The 24,634-nt window shown below is 33.4% G+C and overlaps 1 long non-coding RNA gene across 1 annotated transcript; it reads left to right on the top strand.

Annotated features, from left to right (window-relative positions):
• The first annotated feature begins 18,902 nt into the window (after nucleotides 1-18,902).
• Nucleotides 18,903-21,456, top strand: LOC148937649 (uncharacterized). Its single transcript, XR_016138126.1, has 3 exons — nucleotides 18,903-19,229; nucleotides 20,325-20,416; nucleotides 20,611-21,456. It is a non-coding gene; the product is annotated as an uncharacterized LOC148937649 (long non-coding RNA).
• The last annotated feature ends 3,178 nt before the right edge of the window (nucleotides 21,457-24,634 follow it).

Genomic DNA, 24,634 nt, shown 5'->3' with positions numbered 1-24,634 from the left:
AGTTCCTTCCACAAGCCTCCAGTTTGCATTAGTTTGCATACGTGAGTGAAAGTTTAAAGTTTAGTAATTTAAACAGCCGTGCGCGCTGTCCCTTTTCCGAAACGCCGGCAGATATATATGTGTACAGATATATGCGCGTATATTATATACGCATACGGTGGTGGTACGCGTATGAACTTGCACGGAATGCATTTTCCGTCTACGAATATTCAAGAATGTCCGTTCCCGTTGGGATCCACTCTGAGACTCCACCCGCTCGTCTGCCCTTTTGCTTTCGCATCTTTTTTTTTTTTTCCTTCGCTTTTTCTCTCCCTTTATTGGAGCGTTTTAGCGGAATAACAAAAATTTATCCGCTCTCCTCGTAGCTGGGTTTTTTTCTCTGACCACTTGAACTTCGAATCAAGAATATATATGGCGTGAACAATGCCCTTTTTACCTGATATGCTACAGCAACTATGTTTAATCCTATTATTGGTAATAATAATTTTGATATGGTCTTCATAATGATATAATTGAGGTAAATAGCTAAATTACCATGGCTATCTTGGAGAATTTTGTAGCAACTAGAAAAGCTTCATTAATGAGATTCCAGATAGTGTTTGAATTTATTTCTTAATAAATTCGTAGTCCTATAAGAGAGGAAGAGAGAGAGAGAGAGAGAGAGAGAGAGAGACAGAGAGAGAGAGAAAGAGAGAGAGAGAGATGGAGTGAACTTATAATAGTCTTAAAAGGAATGTAAGAAATTTTAATTAAGACTATAATAAAATTTCTAAATATAAATAAATTTAAAAAAATTTTTTCATATTTTATTCATAGTCATTAATTTCTTTTGCATATTATCTAATATATTATTAAAATATTTTATTACATAATGCATAATAATTTATTATTAACGAATATATAACAGAGTTTCGCAATTTTCACAGTCTAAATATATTTAAGCAAATTTTTTTAATGAGATGTTAATGTTAACGTCTTTAATGTTTACGTCTCTTTTTCTACAGTTTAACTTAGAATTATATACAAGGATGTATACTGTATACAGTTATGTATACAACTGCCTTTTCTTCTCGTTGCGCAAGACAATGTCGTATAATAAGAAATAGATAACATCGTGTATAAAAATTTCGCCTAATAACACCCGCGTTTGTCTCTTCGCGATTCGCGAGCTCGGTTTCTGCGAAAAACAGAAACTTCCTCGCTGGATCCTCTTCCTCCCAGCTCGACTTTTTCCCAGCCGTCTTCCCTTTTGCCTCACGCACACGGACAGACAGAAGTGTACAAACGTCGTTTGTCTGTTTTTCTTTTGCTCGTGACTTTACCACGATACCACTTTCAAGCTCGTAGTCGCTCGTTCTCCGATCGTTCGCCCTCTCCTCCGTCGTGCGCATCACCCACTTCTCGTTTTCCCCCCTCGACGCATATCTACGACGCGGTTATTTTTCGATGGAAGATTCGACATCGATACGTTATATCCTCGCGAATACATTACCGCGAGCTGGTGGAGCAATACGCACACGAATGCATTACGCCCACCCACAATCCGGGCCAGGCTCGACGGGTATATACGCGATTATGATTTACGATATCGCAAACTACTTTCGAAAGCGCGTCCGAGAACACGCGGTGGTTGCATTAAATTTCTAAACAGCGGCATGACCGCGACTCGTCGACGCTGTCTGCCGTCGTTGCTGCAAACGGGCGGCTGCATGAAGGGAATCCCTTCGAGCGACTTATCCGGCAAACAAGTTATTTCCGTAAAACGCGGTAAAAATGGATTTTATGCCCTCTAAATGCAAAGAAGAGCGACACTTGTGCACGATTTTGCATCAATAAATCGGGATTTTCATGAATCTTTTAAATGAAACGTGATAAATATAACGTATTTATAACTATAATACATGAAAAATAATGCTTACGATGTCGTTAAATCATAAATTCTCATTCAAATTTTATTTTTATAAAACATACAGTCTCATAGAGCTTATGGATCTATGTAACTTTAACGATATATCCTTTAACAATTTAAACGATAAAAAATTTATATTTAAATTTTATTTTTGTCATCTTATAGAAATTAAAAAAAAAGTTAGTTAAATATAATCTTGTATTTACAATATATATAATTGTCTTCATGTGAATGGAAATAATCTAATAGCTTCTTTTTTTCAATTGTATTGATTATAGTAGTTTTAACAATATTATGTAATCGGAAAACAGTTTTCTTAGCATGGAAGTGATAGGATGAAAATAAGGATGAGGTTGAAAATTATTTATCTTTAGTGAAGAAAATCTTGAGAGTAGAGGAGTGTGCATTCCTCGAGGGAGGTATTTCACGAACATCGAGACCTTAGGTGCAAATTGAAGAAGGGGAAAGCACGCCTTGGCATGTTCGCTATTCGGAGAGTGTCGTTGGGATTAGATTTTCATCGTATCGTATCGTTGTAAAAAAAAATATATATATGCGCATGTATTGTCTTTAAATCTTTAAATAAAGTGACAAAAAAATATTGGAAAACGCGTAAAAGGTATACATTTTTAAACAATTATTAAATTATGTATTAATTAACAAAATTGTATATGTGATTTTATAATTTTTCAAGAAAGATTTATCAATTCTTCTTAAGAATAGCATATTAAAAAATATACAAAATTACTTTATTAAATATATTTTTATAGAGAGCTGGAATATATCGCTATTATTTTTCTGAAAATAAAAAATAAGATTTTAAAAATTATTAAGAAATTTCTATGCCTAATTTTATATTTTATATTTGAAGATTTTGTTATTCATATACTTCCTATACTTTCTGAAGTATTTCATATTATAGATATTATCATCTTAGAAACCACTTACATAATACAAACATATTATCATGCAAAGTATGGTGCAAGAAATTCGCCATATGTGTGCTCCTTTGCAACATATACAAGAGTGGCCCATTAAATATGCATAGAAGTAGAATAACAGTGCTTAATTTATTTTACAATACTACAAAGGTAAATATTATTAAAAGAAGGAAAGAATTATTACGATACATAATTTATTTTGGAAAATAAATAATTTACAACAATGTTTTATAATTTAGCATTATCAGTTCTAGTCGTAGTCTAAAAAAAATTGATTCAGTACACATCAAAGGCAAGTGACGAATAGATCGTTTCGTTTAGCTCATAATCCACGAATTGATAAACTACGCCGCGAACGTTTTTATCGCGGTCCTTTCCCATCCCTGTTTGCATTTAATTTTACGATTTTCTCAAAGGTACACCATTCGCTCCGATTTCCAACGCCGGTGGAAAAGCACACCGAATGTACGGCTGTTACGGGTACGTGCACATCAGCCGGTACCACGCCGTCCATTTCCGGTGTTTGGATAGCTTTGCGTTTGTAGCTTAGCTAGAGCCCACCCTACTAACGACATCGTCTCGTTGTCGTCCTTTCGCCACTTCAAGGACTTCGACCCGGCATCGCGTTGCATTTACTGCTGATCCTGGATAGTTCCAGATTCCATGGGATTTGTCTCTCTCTCTCTCTCTCTCTCTCTCTCTCTCTCTCTCTCTCTCTCTCTCTCTCTCTCTCTCTCTCTCTCTGCTGATAGACAACTCCATTCTATTCAGAATTGCTCTCGGCCTTCAGCTAATTTCATAGAGACGCGCATCAAAGTCTGGCAAATTAACGACAAGAGCTTATTACCTGTCATAGCGTAATTACACATAAGGATTAGGCGGACAGAATAGACATTCGTCTTGCTCCGAGTCGCGTCGCCTCGCGTCGTTTCGCATCGCGGGCGTATCGTGTGCGCGTCAAGATTCGCTTAGCGTACTCACGAATACGATAGTAATAACACTAAAAATAATAATAACTTTTATTACGTCGTGAAAGAATGTGGATTCCAGCGACAAAAATTCCATTTTTCGTTATTTTCGCGAATAATGATAATAACGATAAAGCCAGTAGCTGCTTTTACTGCTCTGTGAGAAATATATATTAACGTATTAAGACTGCTTCTCACTCACGTAGAGAATAGCGATAATGATAAAAAATAATTAATATTTAATAAATTAATAATGTCTACGTTGAAAAAAAAAGAGTATAATTTTTTAATTAATATGTTGCATTGATCTTGAGTATAATTTTTTAATTAATATGTTGCATTGATCTTTACTATGCAATTGAAAGATAGTAACTCAATAATATATGTAATTGCCACGTACTTCAATAAAAGTGGCATTTATACGGTTTGGTTTGTATCTATCGGTTTTCGATTACTTTTTATTTGTAATCGTTAATCTCTGTACGATTTGAGCTATTTTTTCGAACTGGTTTCAACGTCAAAAACATTTGATCGAGTTTCGTGAAATCGGTCGACGGTGCCAAACCAACCAGGACATTTCTGTGGCCGACGAGGATAACGAGTTAAAGTTCAGCAAGCTGTTTCTGGCCGTGTGAAGTAAGGTCTGATTAGAATGCGGATGAGGTCGATCGGTTCGTAGCGGTGAACATGTATATTCAACGCGGTTTCCACGAGAGGCATCGGAAAATCGATTTCGTACCTTAAAGCTTATTCTTCGAAGAGCAATGTTGAATAAAAGTACGCAAACTGATTTTAAAGCACCGTTAAAGCGTTTTAAAAAAATGTGAACAAGAGTGTCTCATAATTTATGAACAAAATTTTAATAAATATTTTATGGAAAGTATAGTTTCCGATTTATTCTCAAACGCGGCGCACATTATTTATTCAGGTAAATTGATTGATTATATTTTATGATGAAAAATTTATTATTTGAAGTAATAGAGCATTAAAATGAGAAATTACTTTACATTATAAAGAAAATTTATATACAAATATTTAAAAAAATCACTAAAATAAATATTTGAAATATTTTATTTTCCAAATTTAAATATATAATTATTATATGATAAAAAAATAATTTGATAATACAGATATTAACAGACATTTTAAAATAATATTAATTGATGTATTAATTGATGTATTTATATGAAAAATTGTGCTTTAAATAATTCTAAATAAATCTATATAATTGTCAAGTAGACCAATTGTTTTGGACATAATGTAATTTTATTTCTATTTGATTAGTAATTGGACAATTTGTTTTATATGATATAGGAAGTCACAATGCAGGAAGTAAATTTCTTACCTAAGGTTATCGCATGTCGAACCATGACGTTTTGGTGTACTTGAGCGTCTTGATGCTGGAGTACCTGCCACACCGTCTTTCTTGACTGCTCGACTTTTATCGCTGTTATCGAACGTATATACTTTATAGATTGTATCCAGGCACAATGTCGAGATACATCTCGGCAGAATGTCGTTACCTTTCGCCATACGAGAGTGAGGTTTCCATTTGCGCCTTTCAACGAATTCTGCAGCGGAGTATTTCACGCTTGCTGCGTTTTTCCTTGATGTTCGATCGACCTTTATTCTCTTCCCGGAGTACTAGTCAAAAGTCTTCTAGTATCAACCGTGTGCATTCACAAAGTGCATAGGAATTGCGAGTGACGCTACAAATCTCGCTACATTTCCACTTCATAGAAGAATTTTCATGCTATCATGATAGCTGATAATCGATCCTATTCAATTGAGAAATCTATATTCCTTATTTTCGCGAAATAATATTATGTGTGCATAATTTGTCCTGAATTTTATGTCGATTTAAAATTGAGATTATAAATTAAATTCTTTTGAAACATTTTTAAAAATTACATTATAAATTAATATATACGTTATATACGATTATACATATAATGAAATAAAATATTAATGAAAATAATTAAAATTTTTATTTGAAAATATCCAAACATAAAAAATCTGAGAGAATATTACAAAATATGTACAAATTAAATTACTGCTTTAACTGTATGCTTAATTGTGTATAATTCATGCAAATTATACTTAATAGACATCAACAATGTTTATTACAGTTGAAAATTATATAGTTAATATTTACATTTTCAAGAAAAAAGTTAAATAAAATAAACTACATTTTCAAATATTACTCGTGACATTATTATTTGAAATTTTAGAAATTATATAAAATTTATGCAAGAAAGAGAAAAAAAGAATAAAAAAACAAGCGGAAAAGACTCCCTGCGTGGCGCAGAGAATAATACGTGAAAGCAATGAGAAGAAAGACGGGTGAGGATTAGAGGAAGAGATTAACGTCGGAAAGCGCTTATTACGCATTGCGACACGGTATTCTCTCAAGCGCTTAATATTATAAGTAAATCTAACAACTTTAATAACTTGACAAGATTATTAATAATAATAATAATAATTATGACGATAACAATCGCAAGAGCGACTTTTAAGCGTAACTGGAAACGCGCAAAACAAATTGGACTGAGGGCCAAGATCAGGATTACAAAATGACGTAGATAAAGTTGTACAGCCCAAGACACTAAAATGGAAGTAATTAAGGAGAAAAAGTCGGAAAAGGTCCAAAGATAAATACTGTTTGCGCGCACACACACACACACACACACATTTACACATCCGAAAAATTATTGCGTGATTACCGTGCGACCCGTTTGTTAAGCGATCGGAACAAGTATAAATGAAACTATCCGACAAAACTTCCATTGCAACCACGCTTTCCCTTAATCGCCGCTCACGACGGCTAGAAAATAATCTTCCCTTTAGTATTTCGCCCGCGAATTACCATTCCTGGCCCACATTCAACGATCTCATATCGGTAGTAATATCGGCGCAGCCCCGCATTATTTGTGCTCACTCTCCTGCATTTCGGATTTTGCACGATCACGCAAATCGCCGAATTATTCCTCGATCGAGCAGCGTCGGCTCCGTCCGGGACTTTACTGTTACGTATATATATCCGACGCGCTCCTTCAAGTTTCTCCTCTTCCGGATTTTAAAACCCGAATCGAACCGTCGTTTTCAGCAGAGCGTGACTCATTTGCCGATTCCTATCCTGTCGCCCATCCATTGCGTTTACGATATTTTACCAGCGGCCACAAATAGTTAGAATCTAACTGTGATACCCGGACGAGTATCTCGAGCTCAAAAGACTTCTCGGGGCGTAGGTTAGATGAAATTTGCACCTCGCTTTCGTGCCGATAAAACTGCTTTCTCGTCGTCGACCCAACCTCCTCTACCCACGGAACGTTAAGAGGAATTTTAAAAGCTCGAGTGTCACTTCTAAAAGAAGCCGAGGATTCAGATTTTTCTTACGCTGGCAGAAGATTGGTCTCCGATGCGCGTGTAAAGAGTCCACGAACAAGATGAACGCGCAAATTACTTTAGCCCAATTGCCCACGTAAAATGATCTTAAAGTATTCGTCAAACTTATTAATAACTTTCGTTTTAAATAAATTAATTGTAACTTTAATAATTGTAACTTTTAATTTGCAATTCGTACTTATAAAACCTATTGTCAATGTGTATTTAACAACTTAAGATTAAATCGTAGATTAAAATCGTTAAAGTAATATTTAGTCTTTCTCTAGAATAGCGTATTGTATGTAATAATTATATAAAAAGTTGAAAAATTACAAATATATCATTTATATACTATATAATAATAGCTTTACGAGAAACAGTCAATACATTCAAGAAAATTTCTTTGCCAAAGATTAATCCTCTATGCACAAGGTTGAGAATTAATAACAAAGCCAGAGAGAGTGCTTGGTAATTCGGCGACCCGCACCGTGTTTTACAGGCACCACGTCGTCAGTTAAGGGGTTAAGCGAATTATTGCACTACACCAACTTCGTTTCATCTGTGTTAGTGCACTCGACCGAAAGCATCCACGAGAGGTATAAATCTGCATTGTATCTCCTGTGAAGTATAATAAGTACGAACGAGTGAAAACGAGCGTCGCAAAGGGAATGATAGAATAGTAGAATGACCTCTTGAACGAAAGTGTAACCAGCAACACACCCAAAATAACGCTTGCATTATTTTATCTTTAAAATCATAATTTAATCCTGTTAATTATGCTTTCTAAAACAAACATCTAACTCACATTTCCGTTAACTAATTAGTTATTATCGATACTTACTTAAAAGAACATTTTATTTTGAGATTAATTACGTTTAAAATAACATTGCGTTCTTTGAAAATAATAAGCATTAAAGTATTTGAAGATTTTATTAAAACTATTCATACTTTCATTTTCGACAAGAAGAATGAAACATCGTTAGCATATTTATTCAGCATATATATTATTTATTTCATATATCTATATAACCAAATAATTTAATATAACATGACCTTTAGGAATTTTTGGAGTTTTACATTAACATTCTATTAATTGATATTGGAATTTTTAATTAAAATATCATTAAATCTGTATTAAAAAAAAGAAAATTAGAAGCACAGATAGAGATTATCTTGATAATAAAATTATTGCCTGTCAACACCTCTTATTTCATGATTTTTATTTTTTATTAAAAACGTTTTCTCTTAAAGTGCGATGATATATTTGACACGCTTTATGTGCCATACTCTAGGGAATAAACGAAGTTCAGTCTATTACGACCAATACTCCCGTCGCGTAATAACGTCGACCAGGTAGATTGCATCACGTGCAACAGAATCAAGAGTGAACACGGGTAGGTCCGTGCGAGCAATTAAATAAACGTGTTTACCTACTTGGCAGGAGGACATAGTGCGAGTGAACGTTGATAATAATTGTGTTCCGCCGTAAACACGCAGTAAAATATCGTGTAGCAGGATCGTCCGACCAGGAGGAGTCGTGCAGAGCGTTGCAGAGCGAGTGGAAGGTGCGGGGTTGGCCCCCGGGGGTAATGGGGCTGGTAATAAAATGCCGACGGGTCTAAGGAATGGGGTGCAAGAGTGAGACGCTTGGGAGTATCTCAGGTTGCTGAAAGGACGAGGCACAAAATGGAATGAGGCATGCGTGGGGGTAAGCAGAAAAGTGACGAGAGATTAGAAAAAACGGACCTGACGGAAGTCTCGGATGAAGGGGGCGAAGAGGAGTTTGAACCAGCCGAGTCGACGCTGACGCTGTGAGAAAAAGAAAGGGTAGGTCCTGTGGCGGAATGGGATGCTCGATGTCGGCAACACCGAGAAGGGGAAGGAAGAATGAAGAGAGAGAGAGAGAGAGAGAGAGAGAGAGAGAGAGAGAGAGAGAGAGAGAGAGAGAGAGAGAGAGAGAGAGAGAGCGTACGAGCTGTAAGGAGGATGGGGTGCGCAACGCCGACGGACGGCAACTACGAAACAACAGCGAGCTGTAAGTGAACCGATATAAAGGATACTCACGATCCCCTCGTAAAATATTATACGGCTACGTGTCGTTCGGCGATGGGGGACGTTTTTTCGCGTGATAACTTCGTCGCTCATCCGCCCTGACCCGCCGGGGTCGCATCCTTGCTATCCACCTTCACGCACGTTCAGCGCGACAAACGGTGTACGACACGACAGGATATCTCACCAATCTTGGTTTCGACATTGATACGGAACCGTTCAGTCTTGAACCACCACACTATACCTCACCTCAGCCTTTCACGATTCAGCATGCGACACCGATACGTACATGTGCAAAAGATCGGTGTCTCTTGCACAACAAGAAGCGCAACGACGAATTCAATCAAGCAAGAAAAAGGTCTTTCGTGAGATTTTTCTCTGAATTGGTCAGCGTCCTATACTTGTTTTTTTAACAGTTCTTTCATACGCGACATCACAAGACGAACACCAACTACGACATATGTGTATATCAAATATCACGATTCAATTGCTAAACCACTTTAATAGAAGTTTATAAATTTATGTTGTATCAAATAATAATAATTTGGCATAGCTTAATATGCCAAATTATGTATATGTAAAGAAAATATTTTGTTGAAAAAAATTTATATATTTAAAAATAAGTTTTTATATATTATTCTATTAATACATAACTATTTTTAAACAAAGCAAAGTATATTAAATCAACTCAACAACTTAAGATATAAATGTTATGTTGAACGCAAAGATATAATTGTAATTGATAAGAATAGTGTTTGATTGACACGATTGCATTGAACCTTTTTTACATATCACTAAATCATTGCAAGACAGACTGTGACACGACAAACGTCGTGGCTTGGATAGAAGCAACGTTTATAGCGCTCGGAACTTCTGTAATTACACCCATCAAACGCAGAATGGGTCTACCTACTTAGTTGTTAGCTTAGCGACAAAAAGCAGAATCGCTACGAAAACGTGTGCCGTAAAAAGGGAACAGCTCAGATTATAATTAAATGTCACATGGCATCTTTATCTTTGATAAAAGAAATTATTTTTTTAATCTATTAATATTATATATAACAATAATATAGTCTTTAAAATGATTTAATAAATAGCAAATAAATGGCATGGGTGACAATAAAATGCAATTTTATACACTAGATTATGTGTCAGATATTTTATTTTTTTAAATACAAATAATTTCCTTTAATGTATAACATAAACATATTTTTAGACTTAAAAATATTATTGTAAGATTATTTGTCTACGAATAAAATGAAATTATGCTATCGCCCATATTTTTTCTTATTCAACATACTCTGTTCATTGAGTAGTAGTATTTATTTATCCCAGTTGCATTCGTGAAGATTGCCAAATGTTACACAACTGTAACACTTTGTTATTCACATCCATATACATGAATTTTGTAGTTGACACTCACATAATAACACGCTTTTTGCTGAGTAATTGATTTCGGCATTGAATGGCACCGAACGCTTTTACAAAAACGCTGCAGCGAGAAGCCAATGCAATAACGAGAGTTTATGGAAAATCATACAATTCGTTACTCGCACAAATTAATTTAGCATCCCAACTCTAAAACATTTATTTGGTTGTATTCTTCGTAAATAAATAGATTTTGACATATAGAATTTGATGATATCAACGGCATTTGCACAGCAATAAAAGAATGTATATCGCCGACAAAGAAACATTCGTTTGTGATAATAACGTTATATTATAAAATGATATTATATATATATATATATATATGTATATGTATATGTATATGTATATATATATGTATGTATGTATGTATGTATGTATGTATGTATGTATGTATGTATGTATGTATGTATGTATGTATGTATATCTGTATATATATATATATATAAAATTGAGTATACGCGCGCGCGCGCGCGTGTGTGTGTGTGTGTGTGTGTGTGTGTGTGTGTGTGTGTGTGTGTGTGGTGTGTGTATTCGTTTATTATCTTTTAAGTGTATGTTAATAATTATATGAATTTAAGAGAACTATACTCTTATTAGCTGTATGTTTTGCTGTATTATTCAAATGAAAGTCTCTTTGGAAAGCTTTGTAAGTTGATACAGAGATATAGATAAATAATGATCAACGAACAGTAAACGGATTGTAATGAATTTGTGAATTTATTGTGTTTTCAGAAATCATAAAATAAAACGTCAGTAATGTGATTGTAATTTATAATGTATAAAGTATGAGAAGCATATATGGATAATGTAATCGCAATATGCATTAAAAATAATTATTGTCATCAAAAGTGGAAGCTGCCACTTTGCAGAAATTAAAATTTGAGTTGAATTGATTTGGATGATTGGTCGACAATAAAATCAAATTAAATTTTTAATTTATTCTTTTTATGATATTTTTAATATATCAAATTGTTTAATTAAATTGAGATATATTATTTAATAAGAATATTGAATGATATATCTCAATGAATCTAAAATGTATCCAATGTATAGTAAAGTAAAAATAAATCACATATATTTGACAATGATATTTAACGTGAATAATGCAAAATAGATGCATAATTAAAACTAAAGATATATTTGTTTTAAAAATAATATAGTAATGCTAAATTTTAACAAATTGATATAATAGTAATGAAATGTATAAAGAGTAAAATACATTTTTTAATTTTTTTTTATATTTGTTAATTAACTTGAAATGAATGAGTAGTAAAATTTTTTGAAACTTTTAATTTGAAAGTTGATCATTGAAATGGTTAATTAATATTAGAAGTAAAAAATTACATTTTGATTAAGTGTTATATGTATCTATTGATTGTCCGAGTTGTCAAGATAATTATAAGCAAACGAATAAAACAAATATATCAACTGTCGATTTATCCATGTTGACTGAAACCAGAATTGTGTTATTACGTACGCAAATATATCCTGTCGGCTTCAAACGTACTGGGAAGAATATATCGTGTGTAGTTTGATAACATTTTATTTCTAACTGCTGTGTTAGAATAAAGGGATATATATTCTTTCGCTTTTTTACAATCAATCATATACGTTATAATACATATAATAGTGATAAGAGTTATTATGAATCCCCGTCATTATTCAAAAAGAGAATCGTTAAGCAAAATCTACAATAAAATTTTATTTATGAGAGAAAATATTCTTGATGTCGAAAATATTTTTATCTATAATAAAATTGATTATTACTTTACGCTGAAAGAGGTCGTCTACGAAAGAAAAACTCAACATTGCTAGGCTTTAGGTTCATTAAGCGGAAACCTGTGCTTTTTCACTATTTGCCGTCTGTTGTTTTTACTTTTTGGCAGTTTTACCCTGTTCCAGCGGATAGTGAATTCCCGGAGCAACTTATTCTACGAAATCGTTTAGATTTGAGTACGTAATTGCCAAAAGCCCGCGCGGAAACGCCGGGCGATCTGAATTTAAGCTTTCGTGATCCCTCTAATAAACTTACGCTCACATTCGTCGCCATACAACCGCTTCACCGATGCGGTTGCGGCATTACCATAAGGATGAGAGAGCGGGGTATTTGTCTACGATGTGTAAACTGTGGATCGCGGTATGTGTTCAATGATCAACCGCCCTTCTGAAAGTCTAATAGCTCGTCGCGCACCTAGAGATGGTTGCCATAGGCAACCCAGGCGGGAGGAAGCGCTTCGCTAGAGTTGCTCTCCGCCGCTTACAACTCAGCTCTACCGACTACTAGCGGAGATTGTCAGGCTGCATCTGGTTTACTACGAGATTTCCGGCAGCTCTGATGGCGCCGCTGGAAACTATCAACTTTGAATTTCCTGCTAATTTCGCATACAGTCACACCTTTTTCATTCCCAACGTTTACGCGTTTGCCATCAGGTCCGTAGTTGAATTTTATCCGATATCTCTACAAAACTCAACAGAGTTATTATTGTTTTCATTGCACTGTTACATATTCATTAGGCCCCATCCATTACGAGAATTCCAAATCAAGTTATCTTTGAAAATTCAAGAAATGCTTGGGCTAAAAATACATGCGCATAATATCCGTCAGCTCTCAACCGTCACGTCTCAACTGATTGATAAATAAATAAATAAACTTTAATACAAGAAGGAAAACGGTTCCATAAAAATACACGCATCACGGAATAATTTCTCTACAAATAAATCTATAGCAATTTTATATACAATACATTTTATATACAAATTTATTTTATGTTTTATTCAATAAATCATGATATGGGAAAAAGTCAATTGAAATCATAATGTCAAGTGGAGCAGGTGCACAAATATCATTAGGCTTAACGCTAAATCAACTTGCGGCATTGTTTATGCGCCATAGAGTATTGCATATGGTGCTTCGAATCGCGTATTGGTAAATGAAGTTCGTGAAACTTCCACGCGTACGTAAACAAATATCATTAATGTGACTCATGTCGACCGTTTCGACGATAGTGTGTACAATCGTTCTTGTACACATAATATACGTAATTAAATTCGCCACATTGTTTCGGAAAATGAAAATTTAAAGCTGACGTAAATGGAAATGCATTTTCATTCTTAATCGGCGAATTTTTGCAATATCGTACCGTTCCGATTTATTGTCCCGTGTAAACACTGATTGCAACCATACTTATCCTCACTTCTGTTGTGCATCAAATTCAATCAAATGTTTGTCGAGACATAGTTTGAAATATTGGTGATCGAATTATAACGTTAATGCGAATTGATTGGTAATAACCTATTTTCCTATAGATCGAGCAATATTTCACTGTTGGCAAAGCTAAAATGTTAATTACCTAAACCGGACGTTGATCCTCTTCGTTAGCACTTTCGCTGACATATGCAACTAAAATTTAAGATCTATAACGACATAGCACTGCATAACCGACATGAAACCATAAATGCCATAAATATCATCAAAGGTCAAAATTTTGATTATTATAACGATGCTAATAATTAATATTTTACAAACGTTTCAAAAAATCAAGTTTATCTAAATATAAAAATAGACAGTAAAAGAAAAAAAAATGTACTTTATATTTGTTTTATATTTCAATAAGTTTGATTTATCTTTTTTTCTTAATTATTAATTAGTAATAATTTATACATCTTTTTATGAGCATTCTAAATATTCTCACAGTTGTCTGTAATACGCTCGCACATAAAATCGTCGAGAGTTAATCGTTTAAAAAAGTTAAATCGATAGTGTCCATGCCAAACACATAAATACGGCAAAAGCGGAATCGATATTTTCCAATGCTCGTAAAGCAGGATATTCTGGTGATAAAATCGCGGTTTATTGCGGATTCGTTTATAGTCGGTGGAAAGCCGCTCGGTGTGTACGTTAGAGAAGGAGTTTTTGCGTGAATCAAGTTTTACAGCATTAATTAGAATTGTGTATTGGCTTTTTGATTCTCCTGAGTGAATCATCTAATTTAATTTTTCCATACTGACCTAGCATTTCCGCGATGTTTTCTTGAAATTCAAATAAAATATAACGTCAGCGTGTCTCACGGAGTAAAAGAGCTGCATGTTTATTTATGAATGATTTACTGCGAATATATCAAGCATCCAACGTAAAACATGGGGAAAAATTGAATAGTGAATAGAAAGAGGCGACGATGATAACTTTGAATATACTTGAATGCACAGAATATCTGCCATTTGAATTATGATGCAGTGAGGAAACGATATTTTTCACTGATGTTTCATTGACAATTATATACTGTTGATTGTTAAACATACAAAAGCAAACTGACGTATTTGAAGTTAGTACGTAATAGTATTACGAAGAAAACCTTGAGCTATAAATCAAAGCGATGAATCAATATTATTTGCGTCGAAAATATAAGATTGAGAAAAGCATTATTTTTGAATACGGGGATCATTAAATACGAACTTGGAAAGCAATATATGTGTGCGTGCGTGCGTGCGTGCGTGCGTGCTTGCGTGTGTGTGTGTGTGTGTGTGTGTGTGTGTGTGTGTGTGTGTGTGTGTGTGTGTGTGTGTGTGTGTATTTAACAAAATATTTTTATAACCGAATAACTTATAATTAATATAATTAATATAATTAATTAAAAAATTTCGTTACTTTACAATTGTATAATTATGGCATACGAAAGGAATAATTCGCACGCCTGTGAAGTTTCATGGTCGGATAAAATTTCTGTTTGAAACGTCTGTTTCCTCGTTACAAGTTATAAGTTTATCGAATACGATGCAATACAGCTGCTTTGTTGAATGTATTACTTGAGATAAAAAGTAGCAAAACACGCGATTGAAGCATACGTGTACAATATACCTCTTATCTATATTCAAATTACATTATTTCATGAATGCTTCTACGTATTGCTGATAGAACATTAACTATGAACAGATACGAATTACATCGCTCTTCTCGCTTCATCTGTTAAACACTCGTACTTTGTCTCTCTTTGCTCGATTTGTATCGCGTGTGACGCGCAAAATTTAATATCTTAGATGATTCGCAATATGTTATCTATAATTTGCTGTTGCAAATCACACGGAGCGGCCGATTCACGTCGTTTATCGTCGTTGGATTAATTACTGTGGCGTAATTTCACAGCAGTCGTCGTCACGCCACGAATAAAGTCGCGCCGGGATTCATCCTTCCCCTTCTCCTTCTCGACTTGTTCCTCGGTGAATTAAAGAGCGTCTGACATCTTAATTGAATCTTTATTAAGCGGATCCTGTTTTCCAGAATCATTATCGAGGAACTTCTGCTGCCAACATTCAGAAGCAAGAGAAAGAAAGAGGTGGAGAGAAAGAGAGAGAGAGAGAGACAAAGAAATTCACCCGGGTTCTGTATAATATCGGTCATAAAACGATTGTCGTCAATGATAACGATTCACCTTGGAAGTATTCGAGTAAGTGGTGGATGGACGAGCACCTTGCACAAAGAGCGCCTCCTTGATTACTCGACAAAAGTTAGCTCCACGATCTTTCCAAGTACACCGCTGCATCTCGGCCCTCTCACCCTCTGGTTTGTTCAATCCCTTTCCAACCTCTGACCTCTGTAGTTTCTCCGCCACTCTCTACTGCTATTAATTGCAAAAGTTTCTCTGATCGGAGACATCGAACGTTGTGTTAAAAGCAACACAAGACCGATCGTAATCTAGCTATCAGTGCTGAGATAAAGAAGCACATTTTAGCACTATTAGTGATAAAAAAAAAAAAAACGGGAGTTTTCCACGACAGCATTATTAAAAAATTATTTTTTTCTATAAAATGTCAAACATTTTAAATTATTCCGAACGTAAAAATTAATTCTTTTTTGAATCACAAAATTTACGATGAAGTCTTCTGTGTCAAAAGAAGAAGAAATCATTTAAGACATTGCATAACACAATGTATACATAATAATTGACAAAAGTGTACAATAAAAATTATTTTCACGAATACACTTGTTTTATAGTTTCGCGAATAATTTCTCCCCTCTCTTTTTCCACTCTCTTTTCTTTTCGTTAAACCGTCAGATTTCTGTACCACTCAAATAATGCGTATCAGTCTTGAGCTCCTAGATGTGAAATAACGTAGACATCGATCAATGTCAAAATAAAACAAGAAATCATACGCGGCTATAAGATGACGGACGAACGTTTAATATAACTTCGATTTTTTTAGCAAAATCTTTTATTAGAACCAACCGAAGACGTGATAAATAACATCACAAGCTCTAGCTCGGTTTCTCGGTACAATAATAATTCCTTTAACAGAAATATATCGACATTCTCGTGTAAGTGTACAAAATAGCTTTGAATCTTTAATATGTTCCATCGTATCTTTGTACAATTTATTGGATGCAACATATTGACATTTTTAATATTAGAAAAACATCATCTTTAGAGAAACAGTCATTTCTCTTTCGTATACTTTATCTAATAAACTAATTTTTGGAAAAATATATAAAAATTTGATTTAACCAGTAATAATTTTATGAAGTTAAATATATATATATATGCGTTTGTGTTAGTGCGTAAAGAGGATTATTTTTGTTAACGAAAAAAATCGATTAAATCACAATAAACTTATCAAAAACTGATTTTTATATTTCATCAATCTTCATAATTCTCGTGTTTATTTAATTTAATGTAATATACTCACGTTCATCGAAATTCTTTGTGCATAATAATTGATTTGCGCAAACAACACGAAAAGTCTGCACAATCGATATGAAGCAACCTATTATAATGTTCTTTTATTAAGCCGATATTGTACTATACAGTCGGATAATCTTTTCATTGCATTCACTGAACCAATAAGTTTCGCCGTTTTTAATACGTGCGATATTAGCGTTTCACAGTATTGAAAATAAACAAGCGAATTGACAAACAAATTGTCAACGTGTTGTTCGTTTAATCATGCAATCTATGTATCGGAGAGACATTCCCGCGAGAAATGAATAGTATAACATAACTAGAATCCCTGAAACGATGAAGCCGGAATGGCATGCAGTAAGATACAAACTATCGAAGTTATTTGAGATTAACTTAAAAAAAAAATATCGAAATTTTTCATCAAAATAATAATCCAATCTCGCGGTTTTTTCCAATATAGAACATGTGTACGTGTGTGAAACATGAATTTTCCTTTCCTTTATTATAGTTCATATATCAGAAACATTTAAGATTTAAGTTAAGAGTGTTAATTATAAGCAATAATGATATTGCATACGATTAACATTTACGATTATAATAGAAACAGTTATTTAGCGAAAAAAAATGTTTATATATACATATAAATATAAATATATCTGTTAAATATTAGAAAATATTGTTGCAAATTCAATGCAGTTATTAATTTTGAATTTTATTAATTTGAATAAAAAATATTAAAGTTATTGATACAATACATTAGGCTATCATAATAAAATATAAATTGAAATTTTATTTTTATATATGTAAAATGTCAAAATTTTATAATTTTTTCGTATTTCCTGCGTATAATAATATTTTAATTAGATGTAAAGTAGCTTTTATACGTACATATATGAAAAGTATGTATGTTTTTGAATCTGAAACGATTTATAATAAAATTTACTGTAAATTTGCATACTAAGCGTGCAAGTGTAATGCATACAAAGCATTATTTTGTTCCCTGCAAAATACCGATTATTTTATTTTTATATAACGTGTATTATTGATAAAACATTAATAATATGACATAAAAAGTTAATTTTTAAGTAAAGAAAATAAAGTAAAAAAAAATATAAATGTTACATTTGTATATTAACAAAATTTGCACTTTCGAAAATGTCTATTAGTACATCTCGAAGTAGACTTCACCAGCTTATTACAGCACTATTATAAGCTTATTTACAGTTTTAACCTTTTTTTTACACTAAATATCTTCAATATACAATTTCTAAAGATAAAATAAATTACTACATCAGTTAAAGAGATAGAAAAGATTGACTGATTCCTCCAGACTTTACCAAGTCCTGTAAGATTCATCTTCTGTGTGTACCGCTTACGCTGGCTGTTGTACATTATTGGCCCAGATTATGCAGAGATGCGTACACGCGGATATGTGCGTGCGTAGCTAGCGCATATGAATGTTCGTCCTATCATAGCTCATAGGCAGAGGTGCGACGAAACTGCTGGCATGTGATGCCGCGGATACACTGCAAGCGCAGAGACGTGCTTCGAAGGGTTCCCATCGCATAACGCTATCGCGAAATTTCGCCGTCGTTCCGTGCATCCATATCGTTCGCGCGCCATTAATTTCATTCCCGCGCTCAAGGATATTCTGTCGACGCCGACAATCACGTCGACGATTTGCCACGTATCTCGCGAATAGCGCGCCTGTTACGCCTGTACGTACGGAGTGATCGGACCGAGCACGCGTTGCTCGCTCGATCGCATCAAAGACGCAGTAGGCCCGTGAGGAATTGGAGTAATCGCTTTAATCGGATTTTGCAAATGCTACGACGCTATGAATTTGTTACACGCTGCACAAACATCGATAATGATGGTAACGCCGAAATTATTAACTAAAATCTATTTACACAAATTTTCAGTAACAATTTGATAGGAATAGATATATGATGTGTGTATGTTATTTTAATACTATTAGAATTAAACATTCTCAAAAAGACAGAAAACAAATGCATCTTCTCAACGTCTAAAAAGATCGTGCAAAAATTTAATTGTTGCCGCTTTTCCATGTTATTTGTTAATTTTCTTGTTTCGCTTACTTCGTGTTATGAGGATAGCCGTCAGCACGAAGATTATGTATTTTAACAGCTTCAATATTTTTCACATGTATACATAACTGTCATCACGGATAAGAATGTTACAAATTGTGAGAAAATATTTTATTTCGTACTTTCTTCGGAGTATTTTATGATCAAATAATCTTGATGTATGAATATGTAAAGCAATTTTCTTCATGTTACGCAATAGCTATTCATAGTACAATGTAGACATGTATATAACATAATGTACATATACATATCATAGAATATTGATCGTAATTTTATACTTAATTGAAATATATAAAGAGAAGATAGCATACGTTAATAGTATCTAGTTTTATTAAATTCTATATGTCTCATTGCTGTTATAAACTCAAAACCTATCTATGCTTAGATGCCAAAGCTATCGAATTGTCAATGTAATTTGAATAAAATAAATTAATTAAACGTTCCGACGAAAAGTTAAGTAAAACGTATGCAAAATTCTGTATTAAATAAATAAAACTTTCTAAATAAGGAAATATCTCGGAAAAATTTATTACAGACCAAAAACCATCTAGTTTATACTATTGTGAATTTACTGGATAACTATTCAATAATTAGGCAAAAATTTTTAATAAGGAAATATTAGTCAGTAATTGACCAGCTTCTAGTCAGTAAACCATGAAATATCTTGACCACCTTTTCTGATTAATAATTAAATAGAAACAATACGGATCAAATTGGTCAATAAATTTTAGTTTCTAACCAGTAAATAGCTAGACTAAAACATGATTTACTAATAGCATTTCTTATAGCATTTAATAATTTAGGCATATTCAGTGTAAAGCTATTTTAAATTTGAAACTATGCATGTATCTTTACCATTACAGTTTCAAAGCCCACCTATGTCTAGGCGCCAAAGCCATCGAACTCTCAGAAGTGCATTGACTTCAGACATGGATAGAACTTCAGCGAACTTGGTGTGAATATTACATGATATGTCGACCTAGAAAGTTTGATCATTCATAGTAGTCATTTATAGTAAAGAGAAATTTCTATAAAATAATTAGAATAGGTGCCCAAATGAAATTTTTTTAATAGAGATTTTTACTCCAATTGCTTATACATATTTAACATGAAATTATTTTATAACATTCTACATATTTCCCGTTATAGTTACAAGTCTACCTGTATTTAAAGGCCAAAGTTATCGAACCCTTAGTACGGTACTGACTTCAGATGTAGATACATCTCAAGTAAGTAGACCATGAATATTACATGTCCATGAATATTACATATCAAACTTCTACAAAATTTGATCATTTTTAATGATCATATCGAAATGTTGTGTGACTGCAATCTTATTCTTAAGCTTATTAATAATTGAGAATTTATAGTATTCTATCAATGATGAATCCACCATGGATGTGACCTCGGCCGTGCGTTGACTTAATATTTCGACAATTTCCTGAACATAGATAAACTAACTTATTCATTGTAATAACATCATGACTGTATTTCTTCTTTCTCTCTGTTAATAGTTTAATCTTCATCAGGATCAATATAGACTACTATAGGTAAATTGTTTCGAAAGTTAATCAGATTCATCATCTGTCTATTTTCTACAAATTGTAATTTATACCTATATAAAATATAATACATATAAATAATAATTAAAAAATAATTTTAATCAAAATAATTATTAAATTAGATTAAGAATAATCAGTTTTGAGTTTTACATTTTTTGAAATTAATAGATCGACAAAGTTAATCGTGGATGATGAGATCGAATACTGTTTTGTTAGTACTAAAATCATTGTAAATCCAAAAATATCTATTCTGTACTGATAGATATGAATATTAGAAGTCACAATTCTAACGGTATTTGTAGTTGTTAACGGTACTTGTAGTTGCTATGTTACACTTTTAACATCTGGTGAACTCACGTGTAAGTGCATATTGATTCACCAATAATTGAGATGGATTGCACGTTTGTGAAGGGCAATAGGCAAGCTGATCATTTGTAGCATTTTTAATATTATTTATACTATTTATAGTACTATTTATACTATTTATAATACTATTTATAGTAATAATGATAATGTAAAATAGTTTTCTTTTTTTATAGAAAATTTTAATCATTAATGTTTAAACATTTATTTTCAAAACAAAACAAAAAATTTGTATGTTTTATAAATAGTAATAAACATTTTTTAAACATAAATAAAACTTTATAAAACTTGAGAGAAATTAATTAATCTGGCGAGTAAAGATCATTGCAATTCCAATCTAATAACTTTTCTTATTTTGAGAAATATTTATTACTGTTAAAATAACTCAACTTATTATGTATGTAAGTTAAATTTACTGGTTACAAACTTAATTTATTACAGAAATTTATTTTTGTAAAATATAAAAGAATATGAATAAAAACAAAATCAAAATATTTTAGTTATAAAGTTCATGGAAAATAAAGTTTATGAAGCAATAGTAAACAATATCGTAGTGATGTCATTTTTATTAAAAATAATTCTAATATATTATATATATATATATATATATATATATATATATATATATAATTTATTTATAGTAAAAAATAATTTGAAAATGATTTATATCTTTACAATTTAAATTTACTCATGTGTTTTTCACTTTTGTGCTTTTTAAAGCTTGCATTTTTTAAGATTATAATATGTTTAGAATTATTTTTCTACGAAATGTAATAAAGAAATAATTACACAATATCACTACACTATATAATAAAAGTAGATACATCAAACAACATTATATACGTGTAAATAGTATGAGTCTTTGCAGTACGCACCAACACCAGTATTATTCTCTAAAGAGGTATATAAGCTAATATATATATATATATATATACATAATAGTATACACTTAGCGGTATGTTTCGTGCGGGCATTATTAGTAAGCTGCCCATATTATGATGCCTTACCATATCGAACGTGCCACATCGTTTGTACTACACCGTGTTCCAAGGAAGACGTGCCTTATCGTCGTGGCGCACCATTGGTGCGAGCTTCTTACAGTTCGACCTCATCATCGAACTGACCCGAAAGCTCCAGATCCCGAACGATTGATCCTCGAAGATATATGCAGTCCGCCAAGATGATATTATTGAAACTGTGCCTACTCGACTAGAAACGGCATATCTGGATCTTTCTCCATCGGCAACATGCTCCAATATATCCGAGGACAGCCTGACGTTGTCGACGCCGATGTATCGCCGTAATCTCGATATATATCATACCGTGTATACCAACATATCGGTACCGGATCCCCTTGCAAGACGCAAACCGTGAGGACTACGGTTTTAGCTTTAATAATTCCATGCGAAACATACAGATACCTCTTGCGAACAAACGTGCCTTTTTCTATCCATTCGTATTTGCGTAGAAACCGTACGATATCCCTTGCTCGTATTTCAAATGGACAACATATCGGTCACATATAATTACACATGTATTTATAAAAATTTGATTAATCGTCGTGCCATTGAAGCATTTCGATCGCGTGGTTTAAGATCAATGTATGCACGTTGGTAATTCGCCTCTTTATATGCAAGACATTTCATAAGCCGCAGAACAAGCTGGATAATTAACATTATGTGCTCTCGAGAATAGCAAACACATTTTTCAAACATCTTATCCGACGTTATAGTAAGAATTGATTAATATTCAAATTAGAAGCTATAAACCAATCAGTAGACTTTTAGTATTAAAAAAGTGTGAGCTAGTTAGTCAATTCTGGAACTTATGGAAGACGGAGGAATATATCCATCCATTTTAATAACTCCTTCGATCATCGGTACTATGACTTCCCTCCGCTCTCGTTCGTTTTCTCTATCGATCACGAAATTAATACGGCGTTCCGAGGCGCGGTTTCTGCGTGACAAAGGGAACAGAAGGGAAAGAACGACAGTACAGTATCTGTCGCATGGGTGCGAAATTCAAAGGGATTTTGTACTACCTTCAAATGAAGCGACAGGCGCAACTATTGGAGAGCCTGTCGTGATGGCCTCTCCAATTTGCGGATAGCTTTTTTTTCCAACCGATGATGTTCCTCGAGTATATATAATATGTTATCTTTTGTCGAACACGACTGCGGACTATGACAAAGCACTCAAACATTTTAATAAAGCAAAACGTATTATTTTATTATTTATGTATACAAAAAGAAATATGAAGCTTTTTAAATATATAAAGTATATGTGTTTTATATCAAATGTTTTATAAAAATGTATATTTTATAAATATTGAATTTTCCTGAGATTCTTGATTTATGAATTATTTTCATCTATGCAAAATTTTTGTCAGACTGATGTACAGCGTATCATTGTGCATTAAGAGCACCTCAAGAAAGGTATTCATTACTATTGCTACTTTACTTGCTATTATACGAAGGCAAAGCGTAAGCTTTTCTATTATAAATTATCTGAAGATAAATAGCTTACTCATTAAAAAGGAATATAGAAACGACCGCGCAAACACTGAACAACAATGAAGAAAATCAATTCTCCGTCTAGATCTTTATCATTCTCCTAACCACCGAGAGATCTCGAGAAATGCCGTCGGATCCGACATCGTATTTTTCAGCGCGTCAAAAACAGGCTGGCACATTTATCCAGCGGGCAGTACGTGTTTGAAAAATTACAGTTACTGGAAAAATAAATAACCGGCCGCCACATCGCCGGTCCGCCTACAAACGTATATATTTTATAGAAGGCCGCGTGATAGTGCCGTGAGAGGAAAGGGATAGTGTGTGAGAGTCAGAGGGATGACAGAGGGTGTCGGAGAAGAGAGTGAAGGGGAGTGGCATGTATGTGAAATAATTGCGGAATGATAAAGCGTAGTCGGCACGAACATGCGGCGCAATGGAGAGCAGTGCCGAAGACGGAATGGAAAAGCGAAGAAAAGGAAACCAAGAAGGAGATTGACATGCGAGAGGAGAAAAAGAAGGTAGACAAAAGACAGTCGGCAGAAGAGAATATATAACGTCGAGTGGCCGCGAAAGTCGCGTATAAACCGAGTAAATAGCACTAACTCCGGCGCTCGTTTCTGCATTCGTTTCTGCTCTTCCTATTTCACGTTCCTCAACTTCTCCCCTTCATTTTTCTTTCTTCCACCTTCTCTCCCATGTCATATTCTGTCCTAATTTCTATGTGTGCCGCAATATC

Source organism: Pogonomyrmex barbatus, unplaced genomic scaffold, assembly GCF_055798465.1.
Source record: "Pogonomyrmex barbatus isolate J1 unplaced genomic scaffold, ASM5579846v1 scaffold12, whole genome shotgun sequence".
NCBI lineage: Eukaryota > Metazoa > Arthropoda > Insecta > Hymenoptera > Formicidae > Pogonomyrmex > Pogonomyrmex barbatus.
Note: the sequence above shows the minus strand (reverse complement) of the source record. Positions and strands in the feature narration are given on the sequence as shown.